Source organism: Pinus tabuliformis, chromosome 4_1 (genome assembly GCF_031772625.1).
Source record: "Pinus tabuliformis cultivar Carrire ecotype Pingquan chromosome 4_1, CPIR1, whole genome shotgun sequence".
NCBI classification, from domain to species: domain Eukaryota; kingdom Viridiplantae; phylum Streptophyta; class Pinopsida; order Pinales; family Pinaceae; genus Pinus; species Pinus tabuliformis.
This window is the reverse complement of record NC_142303.1, coordinates 543,089,955-543,103,716: the sequence shown is the minus strand read 5'-3', so window position 1 is coordinate 543,103,716 and position 13,762 is coordinate 543,089,955.

The following is a 13,762-nucleotide window of genomic DNA, read 5'->3' as shown; positions in this document are numbered from 1 at the left end:
TGTTGGTTCCCAAGAAAAATGGGAAGTGGAGAATCTGTGTGGACTACCGAGAACTGAACAAAACTACCAAGAAAGACCATTTTCCTCTACCCTTCATAGATAAAGTGTTGGATGGACTGGCCGGAAAGAAGTTTTTCTCTTTCCTGGATGGGTTTAGCGGGTATAACCAGATCCAAATCAGCCCGGAAGACCAAGATAAGACCACCTTCACTTGTCCTTGGGGTACCTTTGCTTACCGAGTTCTTCCCTTTGGACTATGCAATGCTCCTGCCACCTTCCAGAGAGCTGTCTTGAGCATCTTTTCTGAGCTGGTCCATGATTCGGTGGAAATCTATATGGATGACTTCACTCCTTATGGGTCCAACTTCCAGGAAGCATTGTCCAATCTGGGAAAAGTCCTAACCAAGTGCATTGAGATGAACCTGTCCCTTAGTCCTGAAAAGTGTGAATTCTTGATGACAGAAGGGACCATGTTAGGCCATACCATTTCTTTCCAAGGGTTACAAGTGGATCCTAACAAAATTGCTCTTATCAAGAAGGTTCCACCTCCTCGGAAGGTAAGGGATGTTTGAAGTTTCTTAGGATTAGCAGGGTATTATAGGAGATTCATTAAAGACTTCAGCAAGCTAGCCTCGCCATTGTTTGGCCTCTTGGCAAAAGATGTGGAGTTTAAATGGACTGACGATTGTCAGAAGGATCTGAATGAATTAAAGGACAAGATGGTGTCTACCCCAATCTTGAGAGGTCCAAACTGGGTCCTACCTTTCCACATCCACACTAATGCCTCGAACAAAGCCATAGGGGCAGCCTTAGGACAAGTTGAACAAAAACTTCCATATGCCATCTACTTTGTGAGCAAAAACTTATCCAAGGCAGAACTGAACTACACTGTAACTGAGAAAGAATTCTTGGCCGTGGTCCATGCACTGAACAAGTTCCGACATTATATCACTGGCTATCAAACATTTGTACATACTGATCATGATGCAATTAGATATTTAATGAATAAACCAGATGTGAATGCTCGTATTATTAGATGGTTACCTTTGTTGCAGCAGTTTGATTTGACTATCGTTGACAAACCAGGTAAAGAAAATGTTGTTGCTGACTTTTTGTCTAGATTGGATTTATCTGCAGATGAGGATGGAACAGTGGGTGACCAGATGCCCGATGAACACCTGTTCGCTATTTCAGTACTCTCTCCATGGTTTGCTGATATAGCGAACTACATTGTTTCGGCATAGTTCCCTCCGCACCTATCCTCAAGGGAGAAGAGCAGAATCGTCAGAAAAAGTGCCTCATTCACTTGGATCGGGGGCAACTTGTTCAAGCTTGGCCCTGATCAGATCTTAAGGCGTTGTGTAAGGGAGGAGGAAATCTTTGATATCCTCCTCACCTGTCATGACGGGCCTTGTGGAGGACATTTTGCAGCAAAGAGGACTGCCTTCAAAATCCTGCAGGCAGGCTACTATTGGCCCACGCTTCATCAAGATGTCAGAAGGTATATCAGCCAGTGTGACCGATGCCAAAGGATGGGGAAACCGACTCCAAGGGATGAAATGCCCCTTCAACCTTAAGTGACTCTTGAGCCATTTGAGAAGTGGGGTATGGATTTTGTGGGTCCAATCAACCCTCCTTCGACGCAAAGGTCTTACATCATTGTGTGCACAAACTACCTGACAAAGTGGGCAGAAACCAAGGCAATCAAAGCAGCGACAGAAGAAAAGGTGGCCGAATTCTTAAGAGAAAACATCTTCTACAAATTTGGCTACCCAAGAGAGCTAGTCACCGATCAAGGAAGCCAATTCACCTCCAACTTAATTGAAGACCTACTAGCTCATCACAAAATCAAGCATAGGACTTCCACCCCCTATCATCCTCAAGCAAATGGGCAGGTGGAAGTCACCAATAGAGCCTTGGAAGGAATCTTGACTAAGTTGGTGAGCAGTAGCAGGAAAGATTGGGCAGATCACCTGGTTGAGGCCACATGGGCTTACAACACCACTTGGAAGACCACAACTAGTTTCACACCTTATGAGATGGTCTATGGGAAGAGGGCTTTGCTGTCAATTGAATTCGAGTACAACACATTGAGGATGGCAGCTCAGCTGGACCTAGATCTCAGCCATGCCCAACAAGAAAGGTTATTGCAACTGAATGGATTGGACGAGCACCGAATGCAGGCCCTTCTTCACTCAGAAGTGGTTCAACTTCAGAGGAAGGTGTGGCATGACCAACACCTCCATGACAAGCAATTTCAGCCAAGAGATTGGGCGCTGTTGTATGATTCCAGGCATAAAGATTTCAAGGGAAAGCTGAGAACCAAATGGCTGGGACCATATGCAGTGGAAAAATGTAATGACAATGGATCTGTTCTTATTCGGACCATTGATGAGGAGGCCATCCCTATGCTTGTCAATGGGCATCGGTTGAAGATCTACAGAAAGCCTCTGTCAAGGCAAGAATTCATCAAAATTGTGGAAAAATCAGTGCTGGTCATAGAGAAGGGTTCTGCCTCTGTTTTGGGCATACCCTGAAGATCTTAAAAAAAAAATTAAAAAAAAAAATTAAAAAAAAATAAAGATCCTTGGGTGAAAACCTTTCTGAGGCGCTCAAGGCAAATGGTAAGGGTGAAAACCTCATTGAGGCGCCCCTGCTGTCTTTCAAAAAAAAAAAGAGGAGAGAAAAATAAAGATCCTTGGGTGAAAACCTCTCTGAGGCGCTCAAGGCAGATGGTAAGGGTGAAAACCTCATTGAGGCGCCCCTGCTGTCTTTCAAAAAAAAAAAAAAACAAAACAATAAATAAAAAGAAAAAAACAGGTAAAGCAAGTTCACAATGTGGCAATGCATGCAGGTTGCAGGTATTCCATGCAGGAAAGGAGGCCCACAATTCAAAGACAAGGGTCCCTACGATGTTACCAGGTGACCTCACCAGCACTCCCTCCAGAAACACTCATCTCTTCCAAGGTCTGGGCATGATTTGATCACAGATTAGCCTCCTACAGGAAGCTACAGGACTTTCTACAGGAAGTCCTGTATTTCTACAGGAAACTTCCTGTAGAAGCTCGGGACGGCCCAGAATTGACTGTGTGAGGAGATCTAACGCCCGAGGTCAGGCATGGAGGCATGCAAGCTACTATTTTTTTCCATCACGCACTGCTGTCACCTCCTTCTACCACCCCAGTTGCCATGCAATGGAAAATACCTGCACAGTCAAATCAGAACACCGAATTATCAGAGGAAGCGATTCTCAAATGGAAAAAAGATGCAGAGATACCATGCAATACTTATCACAGCTATCCAAGGGCCCTGTGATCATGATCGTGATGCCACCGTCTTCACCGTTCAGCATGCACCCGAGGAGGAAAAACTGCTATAGGACATCCTACAGGAATCCCGTAGCAGTTCAGCCAGCTGGAGTGTACACTACCAAAACGCCTGCAGAACATCGAGCGGGCACATGCACCATCCGCAGCTAGGTAATAAGCTCCGTAGCCAGCAGCAGCCTGCGAGGAAGAACCCCCGTGCCTGTGCACGACGCAGCAACCAGCAAATCCAATCACCATCGTCCTAAAACCTGGAAATCATGTCGCGGCCGCACAGGTAAGTGCCTCACCCTTCTTTCGTTCAAATTACATGAATAATACTATGAAATGTTTGCAAGTGTGGGAATGAATGGGTTGAGCAGTCGAATGGCCATTCAACTGGCCACGACGACCAGTCAGCTGGTCTAGTCGGATTTGGTAAGTGGCGGTCGTGGCAAGCAAATCGGGTAATAGACACGTGAGAAGTGTCCAGTCGGGGAGAAGCGGCGTTTTAACAGAAATGACGGCGGCGGATCTGCGGAGAATGATGCGTCAGTCAGGGAAACTTGCAAAGGAATGATTAGGTGACGTCGTCCAACGGTCTGGCAGGGACAGCTCCCCCCCGCGCCACGAATTCCGCCGGGATTCAAATCCATCGGCTAGATCGCCACCCCACGCATTTATCATCAGTCGTTTTGAAGTCGAGTGAGCGTCCGAATTTTTCTGAAGCTCGTTACTCCAAGTCTTCGGCTTGTTCGAACGTCTGGTAGCGGCACAGAAGGCGCAGAACCACTGCAGTGCTCTCCAGAACCCGTGCGCTGCTTCTACAGGAAAGTTACGCTACAGGAAGCTCACTGCCACGAGGAAAATTGGTCTCTTCACGTCAAAGGTGGCGAATTGGAAAAGGTAAGCCTGAACCTGTTCCTCCCATGCAATTGGTTTCGAGGGTGGCGGAGTCGACGTTCTCCAAAACGTAAAACTACAGTCTGATCATAAAAATTGCAAGCGTTGTCTTCCTTTTGCTTGAATTGTCGTCGAAGTATATGTGGGGTTTTCTACAGGATGTGATTTTTAAGGCTCATCTGTAGATAATTTTCGTGAGTTGTGTGCGTGGCAGAGGCGTAGTTCTACGCTCTGTCCCAAAAGGCTAGTTCTTGATACACACCCGCCACCTCCAGCTAACAGAGCAGGTTTTCACCATGCCGGGTGGATTCATCAGAAAGGAACCGACCGACTCAAAGAAACTAAGGGAGAACCCTGAGGTGGTAGAGTTGTTCACTCGTGTGCGATGGATGTCGTTCTGCGACAAACTTCAAGGATATGATGATGAGGTGGCAGAGGAGTTCTTGCGAGCTCTGAAGCCGAAATCAAAAACGCTGGCCACCGTTAATTTCAGGGGTTTGAGTCTCAAACTCACCCCACAGTTCATCAGCCGAGTCACTGAGCTCCCAATGGGGGTACCGTGGGACAAGGAGGAGAGGAAATTAGGCCAGAAGGCTAAAAAGGAATTCTTTCCACCAGAGGAGCAATTCTCAGAGGATAAGAACGGGGTTCGCAGAACTAGCTTACTGCCACTTTGGAGCGAGGTCAGCCTCCAAATAATGAAATACATAACGTGCGAGGGACGGTTCAGCATTGTATATGGGTACCATTTCCGGCTACTCACAGAATTAAGGCATCAGATGGACCTACCTGCAGAAAGCAAACTAAGTATTCCCTACTTCCTCCTACAGTCTATGATTGAATGTGCCACCAAATTGCGAGAGGGCACACCAGACCAGGTAGCTCATCACGGGCTCATTAAGCTCCTCGTGGAGGATGCACTCCACGCATTCAAAGTCCCTCTCTCATGGGAAGCCTTCCGAAATCTGACTAAGGATGGCGATATAAAAATGTTGACCGAAGAGCCTGGTTCCTCCAGTAGCGAGGAGAAGGAGTCAGTACCCACAGAGAAGAAAGGAAAAGGCCAAGAACCCACAGCCAAAGCACCGAAGAAAGAGCAGAAGGAGAAACAAGAGAAAAAGGCTGCCAAAGAGAAGGATGACACATCCATATTGACGCCCAGAGAGAAAAGGTTACAAAGCAGGGTGGACAGGACTGAGCCAATCCACGTCAGCAAGGGCACCTCGACAGCAGCCTCGACCAAGTCAAAAAGAAAAACACACTCAGCCAAACAGGCTAAAATGGTGCCACCTGTTTCTACAGGAAAACCAAAAACAGCTTCTACAGGAAGCCAGAAATCAGCTGAAACAGGGCCTTCTACAGGAAGCCTTGAGAAAGGAAAACCAAAGGAAAAGAGAGCCGAAATTCTTGAAAGGGAGGCAGCCGCCGTGCTAGCCACCCTTAGTACACCTCCTAAGCCGAAGGAAAAGAGAAAGAGGGAGATCCCTCTGTATTTTAAAGCCCGGAGAAGTGTGAGAATCAAAACAGGCAAGCCACAGCCTCCATCCAGCAGCCCAATTACTATAGAGGATACCCCTACTTCGCCCAGGGAGAGGTCCCCCTCAAAAATATCAGTCACCTATGAGCGGGGGAGCCTGAAGACAACCACTTGGAAAGAGAGGATGAACAGGTTGGCTTCAGAAGCCCGGCTACAGGATGCTGAGGCTGCTCTACAGGAAACCTTAGCCCGGCTTAAGGAGACAGAGAGGATGGAGGGAGAAGCACCCTCATCACCACCAAGGGAAGATGAAGTAGAGCCACCAAGAGAAGAAGAGAAAGAGCATATTCCGGAACCTAGCCCCCAGCCAAGTCTGAGCTCATATTATAATTTCTTAGAAGCTGGAAAGATTATACCACAAAAATTCACTGTGCCACTTTTCTTTGCGTTGGAGGAAGAAAGAGTGAGAACACACACGTGGATGAAAATAGCTAAATCAAAAGGCGTGGCAGATATAGGCCCCTTGGAGGAACAACTCAAGGAGGCACGAAAGGAATTAGCTATGGCTAAACACGTGGCAAACTGCCAGCGGGTGTTCCTACAGGAAGAGAATGAAAAATTGAGATTGCAGCTACAGGAACTGAAGAAAGGAAAGGGCACATCCTCAAGGGACATCACAGCAGAATAGCAAGGCAGATAAGGACTGCAAGTCAGTCTTGGGGAGCCAACCACGCATCTACAGGAAAGGGAGCTGCAAGCACAAATCGAGGTACAAGCTCTCAAACAGCAGTTGCAGCAAAAAGAGGCACAATTGGCCTGCATGGCCAGTTGGGCCATGGATGCTATACAATGCAGACAGCCGGCCAAATCCTATGGCCTGTACCTAAGAGACCAATGGCTGCAATTTCAAATCAATGCATTAGCACAAAGGGGTATCTCCCAACTCCAAGACCCACAGCAGTTCACTGAATTATGCAATAACAGTTCATCAGAGGATAAGGCCAAACTATCAGAGTTTTATCTCCATAATTTGGCCCTTCCTAATGTGACTTCATGGGATCCCAACACGGTCTTAGGGGATATGTAGTTAATGGCGTTTGCCTCATGGATGAACCATGAAGACAAGAGAGCAGCAGAAGTTAAAGAGGTCATGAACCGAGAGCTGAATGAGCCATTACTAATTAGAGCAGAGCCAGGGGATCCAACTGCATTAATATCGGCACACCAACACTTATCCACCGACCCTCAAGCTTCATTGAAATATATGGATCAGCAGGCCTAGGCCATAGCGCATTTCGAGGACATGGAGAGACTGTTAGGGGACAACTGTGTTCAAGCTTGCACCCGCCGATGGAACACATTGGCCCACAGTCTAAAAATCAAAGAATATCACACACCAACTCGAATGAGGGAAGCTCTAGTACGGGTGCCCCTCTATAAGAAATCCATGCAGAACCTCCAGGCCAGCTGGATTGGCCTCAAGCTAAGCCCACATCTGTTGTTGGGATTGATGGAGGGCAGCACAGAGAAAGATGAGCATGAACAGTGGGAAGAGGTGGAAAGAAAGGCTGGGTTCCATATCAGTGAGGAGGACACTACTGCAGAAGCCTGGGATGTGAGGGTGGCAGTGAAGGCAATGAAGGACGAGGAGCTGGATTAGTTGCTCAAGGATGAGCAATCATTTTAGCTGGGGGGTGATGATGAGCCCCAAATTTGGTAACATTTTGGGCTCATTTGGCCTAACTACCCTTGCTCAACCCTTCATTTTTCATGACTTATGCATCATTTTCTTAGTATATTTATGTCATTTGTACAAATGAGGGCAGTCACTATTCCTAGGTGGCTAACACGTGCTTATTTCAGGTTTTTTGACATTTAATGGAGCAAAACCACGCAGATGAGGGCTAGGAGACAGCCAAGATGGGATTGAGATTTTGTAGGAAGGTTGTCCACCGCATTGAATGGCCTTCCTCGTGATCTTCACCCCCAGCTCCGAGCTCCAACAGCCACCACCACCGAGTTAGAAGGCAGCCAAACGGATTTTGAGGAAGCAGCAGTTCACTCCTAGTTTGGTCAGCCAAATCCCACTAATTTAGGAGGCCAGCTTGGCCCTCGTAATGTATAAATGATGAGGCTGTAGCCTTCGAAAAGGACTTTTGAAACCTTGTTGCACATTCTGGATTACGAGCTGTAGCTTTGTTTTGCTCTTTTGTAAGCCATTATTGGCATGTTATTTGACTTATGATTATTATCTTTTAATGGAAAGCAGACAGATTTGAGTTCAATTCTGAGTTCTTAAAGGAGCCATAGCTCTCGAGGTTGGGCCCAACCTGAGAGCCTAAGGCCTCCTTCCTTTGTATTGTTATCTTCCTTTCAGCATCGTGTTTTTGTTCTTTTCCTTTACATGCATTTGGAAACGTAGTTTGTTGAGTTAGATTTCTTGGTGTGGTTAAGTAGGTTAGTTTTGTGAGACAGAGTTGCTCCAGCAGTTTAGAATCGAGTGAATAGGTTGGAGTTAATAAGAGTTCCCAAAAAGGGTTAACTGCACACTCATTTTCACCTCTGTCTAGGGGTTGGAATTGCAGACAGTGCCACCCACCAAAAACATTGTTGTATATGATCATGCAATCTTTGATGCCATATTTTCGTTTGTAGAAGTGTCCATGCGTTCAGATATCTTGGAATGATTTTTTACTTCAGTACCATGCATGATTTTCCTTAGAAGTAACATTGTTGTTCATTGATTTTATTAAATAGTTAGAATAGGATAATAATATTTCGGTTATGTGCAGGACGTGGATGATTTGTTTCGTTTACACTGTGCAGTACTACTCCCTCACTCTCTTATCCTTCTAAGCCTTACCCAGAACAACTACTCATCTCACAATTAGACCCCGTGTCTCTCAGCTCTTCTCTTACCCACGTTATTCTACCTTTTCGGCCTTCCATTCCCTCTACCCTCTTCAAGACAACCTAGCTTAGCACACCCCCTCTTCATCTCATCTCTCTGTCACTGAGTCATTACAGACCCCTCTCCTACCTCCCTATCCATCCATGCAGCCTCTTCCACTCACCCATCACCCAAAAATCCAATTATAGAACATCCTGTAGGAATTACTGAACTTCCTGTAGAAATTCTGAACATCCTGTAGAACCCCTGCAGACTTCCTGTAGAAGCTCATAAACACGGTTGCTTGGCATCCAAACTTTGTGAAACTCTCTGGAGGGATGATAGGGACTCCTTAGACCCTCTCTGAGCCTTCCTGACCTCTTCCAAGCATTTCTCCCCTTGATCTACCCCTGCACAGTAAAGACCCAGTTAGAAGCACATGCATAATAATTCCAACAACTTGAACAAAAATACAAAAATATGTTCTCTTCAGATAAAAGTAGTCTAGACACATGCATCTCACCTTCATAGAAGTAATGGCATCACTTTCAGTAGTTTTCATTCTCACCTTTGCACCAGTAGGACTAGCTGGTAGAATTAGGGTTTGCTAGGGTTTGTGTTTCTTGTTGGCTTTCAGTTCCTTTCTGCAAGTAGGTTAATTTCCTTTGAGTTAGCTTTCGTTCATCGGTTAAAAAGCTTCTTCTAAGAGCTCATAGAAGTTGGCTTGAGCCCTAGCGGACTTGTGCCAGCTGACCAAGTGACAGCTGCGGCAAGAGCTAGTACTTGTGCATACAGCACTGTCGCTTCCAAGTTTGTTACGAACTACCGGGTTGATAAAATTAGAGAAGGAAGCTCCAGGAGTTGTAGCATTATTGCTACAATACTGGAGCCCACCAGTTTGTCTATGGAAACCAACAGCAATTCCTTACAATATGCAAAATTCCAGCCTCTGGATCTCTGGGATGAGGGATCCATATATAGATATCTGTAAGGGGGATGAGTCAGCTTGTGATTTAATTAGTGTCCTCCCTCTGATAGTTCTTGCTTCCACTTGGAGATTGATGGTCTCTTACTCATCCTTGGTCGAATTCAGTGAGGCAAGTGTCACAGGAGAAGATTTTGGAAGCTTCCATTGCCTCTCAACCTCGCGGAATGACACTGCCATTTGTCATTTCTCGCCCATCGCACCACACAAAAGGGATTTTTGAAATGCAACGCACCCACACAGTGTATTTAGGTGAGATGCAACGCACTTAGCCAGTGGAGCAGCTGAAATGATCTTGTTTTGACCAATTCTGAGCGGTTTTTCATGGAGAACTTCTGGGAGAAGCTGTAATCTGTTGACCTTGTTCCTTTAGGGGTTAGAACAACACTTTTAGGGACTTAGGAGCCCTTGATTTATGGACATTTCATGCCTGGGGTTGTAGGGCCCAAAAATGTCTATAACAGTTGCCCCCTAAAGCATGAGGTCGTTAATCTTTTGATGTCGGGTGAAATGCTTTATTATGAGGATCCGAAGTTCTTTCAATGCTGGGAGGAGACCTATAATAAGATACAATACAATACATTATCTTCATAATATTTTCATGATCTAGCTGAGGCGGGCATTCCCATTCTCAGCTTTATAAATTCATTTTCATGTACATAGGACAGACAATCGTCTGAGTGTATACTGATGATTCTGATAGAGCCATCATCCTTTTGATTGGATGATTATCTGTGCAGCAATGATGTACATTTAATGTCTTTATTTCCCTGAATATATATCATAGCCCGGATGGATGAAACTAGATCCGGGGTCTTCAATCTCGTTCGATCTTCACTCGAAGTACAAGTCGATCCATGTGAGAAATATTCTAAAGTTGAACATGGAAAGACATCGCTTGATTACCAGCCAATGATGTAAACTGTTAACAAGCGCGAGAGGAATCACCGATAATAATAATGACCCTCAAGGTACTACAGTACAATTCACGTGGTGTGAATAAAGGACTTGGCGTCGAACACCACGCAAAATCTTTCGGTCGAAGGCCATTGATGTAAACCTGTCGCCGGAAGTGAGAAACTTGCCATTGATGCATGCAAGCTTCAAAGCACTGGATGGGATGTTCCTAGATCAACTTCTTGGATAATGAGCTGATGTCGACAAGAAGTGATCCGTCACAGGAGGGCCTTAATGAATCCCACATCAATGACACGGAACGGAGCAAATGATTTAATGGAGGTGAAAACGATCTGGTGATATAAGGTTCAGGGTGGCGGTCATGAAAGAATGTAGTATAAATGTATGGTAGTGGGTGAGACACAGGTGAATTCTCTGAATGACTTCTCTTGAACATATCGGCAACACTACTGTGATGGATTGGTAGCATTAACCCCAAATGTGGATGGTATGATGTGACCATGGTGATGTGGCCGGTGAATGAAACAACCCAACCCGACTTGGACATGGAGTGGAAGTGTCATGTTCAAGAGCAACTTGCTACCAACAAAGTTTCTTCAAGTTTTCTTCCCAATTTTCCCCAGTCATTGCTGACCAGTACCTCTTTATTTTTGTCAAGCTTGAGGAGGATAACATAAGCTTGTTCTATAATTTACCCTTCGGGCAAACCCATCGCTATGTTTTAACGAGCCTAGAAATAGTGAAACTCGTTCTCGTCTATAGACAAGTTTGTCGCTATTAATCTTTTTAATGAGTTTAACGACAAAGATAACTCGGTCCTTTTCAATTTTAGAGAGTCTGAAAAGGGACGTAAAGGTATCTCCAAAATTCCTTTTTCGTCATCTAATCCCTTAAGTCCGAAAAAGTATAAAACAATACAGAAGGGATGAATTTTTGATACTTTTAATGAGCCGAACAAAACAAGTGCTCAATCTTTTTGTGTAATAATCCCTCAGGTCCAAAAAGATTAAAATCTAAAGGAGGGATAGCACTTCCTGTCCCTTTAACGAGCTGGAGAGGCCAATGGCTCGGCAATCTTTTCATATTTTACGAGTCAGTTGAAAAGAGCTTAAAGGAGACTCGTCTTTTGAGGAACGAGTGATAAAATGGGTAGCAGCTGATTCCAGGTAAGGTTTGGAATTTTCCAATCACGGCAGTGTCACAAGGATGGCTAGTGAAATCACTCTTCGCAGCTGTTCCTCAAAATGGGTAAACAATCAAATGGGGGTGAATGATCGGCCAATGTAAAAGTGGAGGTGACGGTGCAAACACGACCAAGGCTTTAATGGCTGAAGTACTACATTCATGATAGTTATTTACCGGGGGATAGTTCATTTTTTAACGAGCTTAAATGCGGGGGGAAACATTTTCTCATGGCTTATGTTTATTTTTTAACGAGCTCGAACTATGTGCTAAAACTGCTCGATTAATCCAGTCGTGTGATAAGAATGTCTCATATAAAACAACAACTTTTAGAGTTTTGCCCCACATCCTTTCTTTATGCAAGTTAGGAAACGACCAATCCTACGAGTTTAAAGGGTTAGAGGACCTACAAATTTAAAAAATAAATAGTCGCTCTTCGCTTGCATGCCCCCAGGTATAAAACAGAGTTTCAAGGTCACCTTCTATTCGAGCTGACAAAACATTTGTTTTATCAGGAAAGGTATACCTCTTTCAGGTTACCCAAAGATTGTTTTATCCATAGCGCGAACAAAACACTTCTTCGGCGATGTTTACCGAGATAAACAAAGGTGAGCGGCGATGCCCGCCAACTCACATAACTTTGACAAGAGAATCTTGTTCTAGAATAACCCCCTCTTCCAATCGCGGACGGGAGTAAAGACTAGTAATATTCTTTCGCGGAAACCTACCCTATACCCGAAGTTTTCCTGCCGAAGCAGACCAGGGTGCATGCCCCCTGGGTTTCAGTCATGTCCCCCCGAATCACTCGCGCTCATCGGGTGGATGGACCGGAGATTGAGACATTTCTTACGTGAAAAGACCATTCAGGGATGGTATATGACTATTTGCTCTGTATGATCCGGGAAATGAAAGCTGGTCTACGAGCTTGACCACTCTTCCTTCGTGCGGAAAACACATTACTCTAAAGAGTGATGAGACAATGGCTCTCATGCAATAAATATAGTCTCGTCCAAGGAGTAGATTATAATCCAGGGGTCCTTGAACTACCATCACGTTCATGTGAACGGTTTTCCCTCTCAATGTTATGGGCACATTGGGAAGGATCCCTAACGGTCGACTGGTTCCTTTATCAAAGCCTGTTAGATTTCTCATCTCAGGTGAAAGCGATGGCGAACCAAGCGCTTTCCAAGCAGTTGAGGAAAGGATACTCACAGAAGCCCCCTCATCTATGATGGTACCAGCCATAACCATTCTATATATTTGAACAATAATTCGGAATGGTACACTAGTTGGTAAATGGGGTCTGCCTAGTTGATTCTAGTCGAAGGAGACAACTAGGTTGCTTGGAGGTGGGACCGAATAGACGGCCGGGTACGACTCTGACGAACTTCCTTCCTGTGGTAAAGGAACGGGTAAATTGCCCCCATGTTCGTTGGAGTCTGTGCTTATGAAAAGAATTTGGACGGTGTCATCCTTGTTCTCTTCAGCGATTGTATCATCTGAAGATGGAACCTCTGAAGGCAAGACCGGGTCAACTGCCGCCTCGACCTTTTGACTTTCGTCTGGTATGGGTTCAGATGGTTTATCTTCAATGATAGATGCTTCGGCCAACCACCTGAGCGGGCCAGCCGGATTTTCAACTAGCGACGGACTCGGCAAGAGTTTTTTATATCTAGGAGGAAGTCGTAACGGTGAAACCGGACGATCGTCCAAAACTCTTTTAGCCTCGTCTAAGAAGGGACAACGGTGGACGGCATGATCGCCTTCGCACAGTTTACAAGGAAATCTATATTTTCCTTTTTTTCTTGGGGCTTCACTTTCACTAGTTGACAGTGTGTTTTCAACATGACCATCAGAGGTTGACAACACCGGGTTGTGCAAACGAGGAGACCAGTCCCTTAAGATCCGAGGGATGCAAGGGCAATCTCTGTGATAGTGGTCTCCTTTGCAAATGACACATGGCGATTTAGCCCTGGTCGGTGCAGTGTGTGGATTTTCGCTAGACGACACTCGTTTGCCCCCATTCACTTTTGGCTCCTTCTTCTTCTTCTCTTTCTTCTTCTTTTCCTTCTTCTCCTTAGGTACTTGACTTTTGGCTTTAC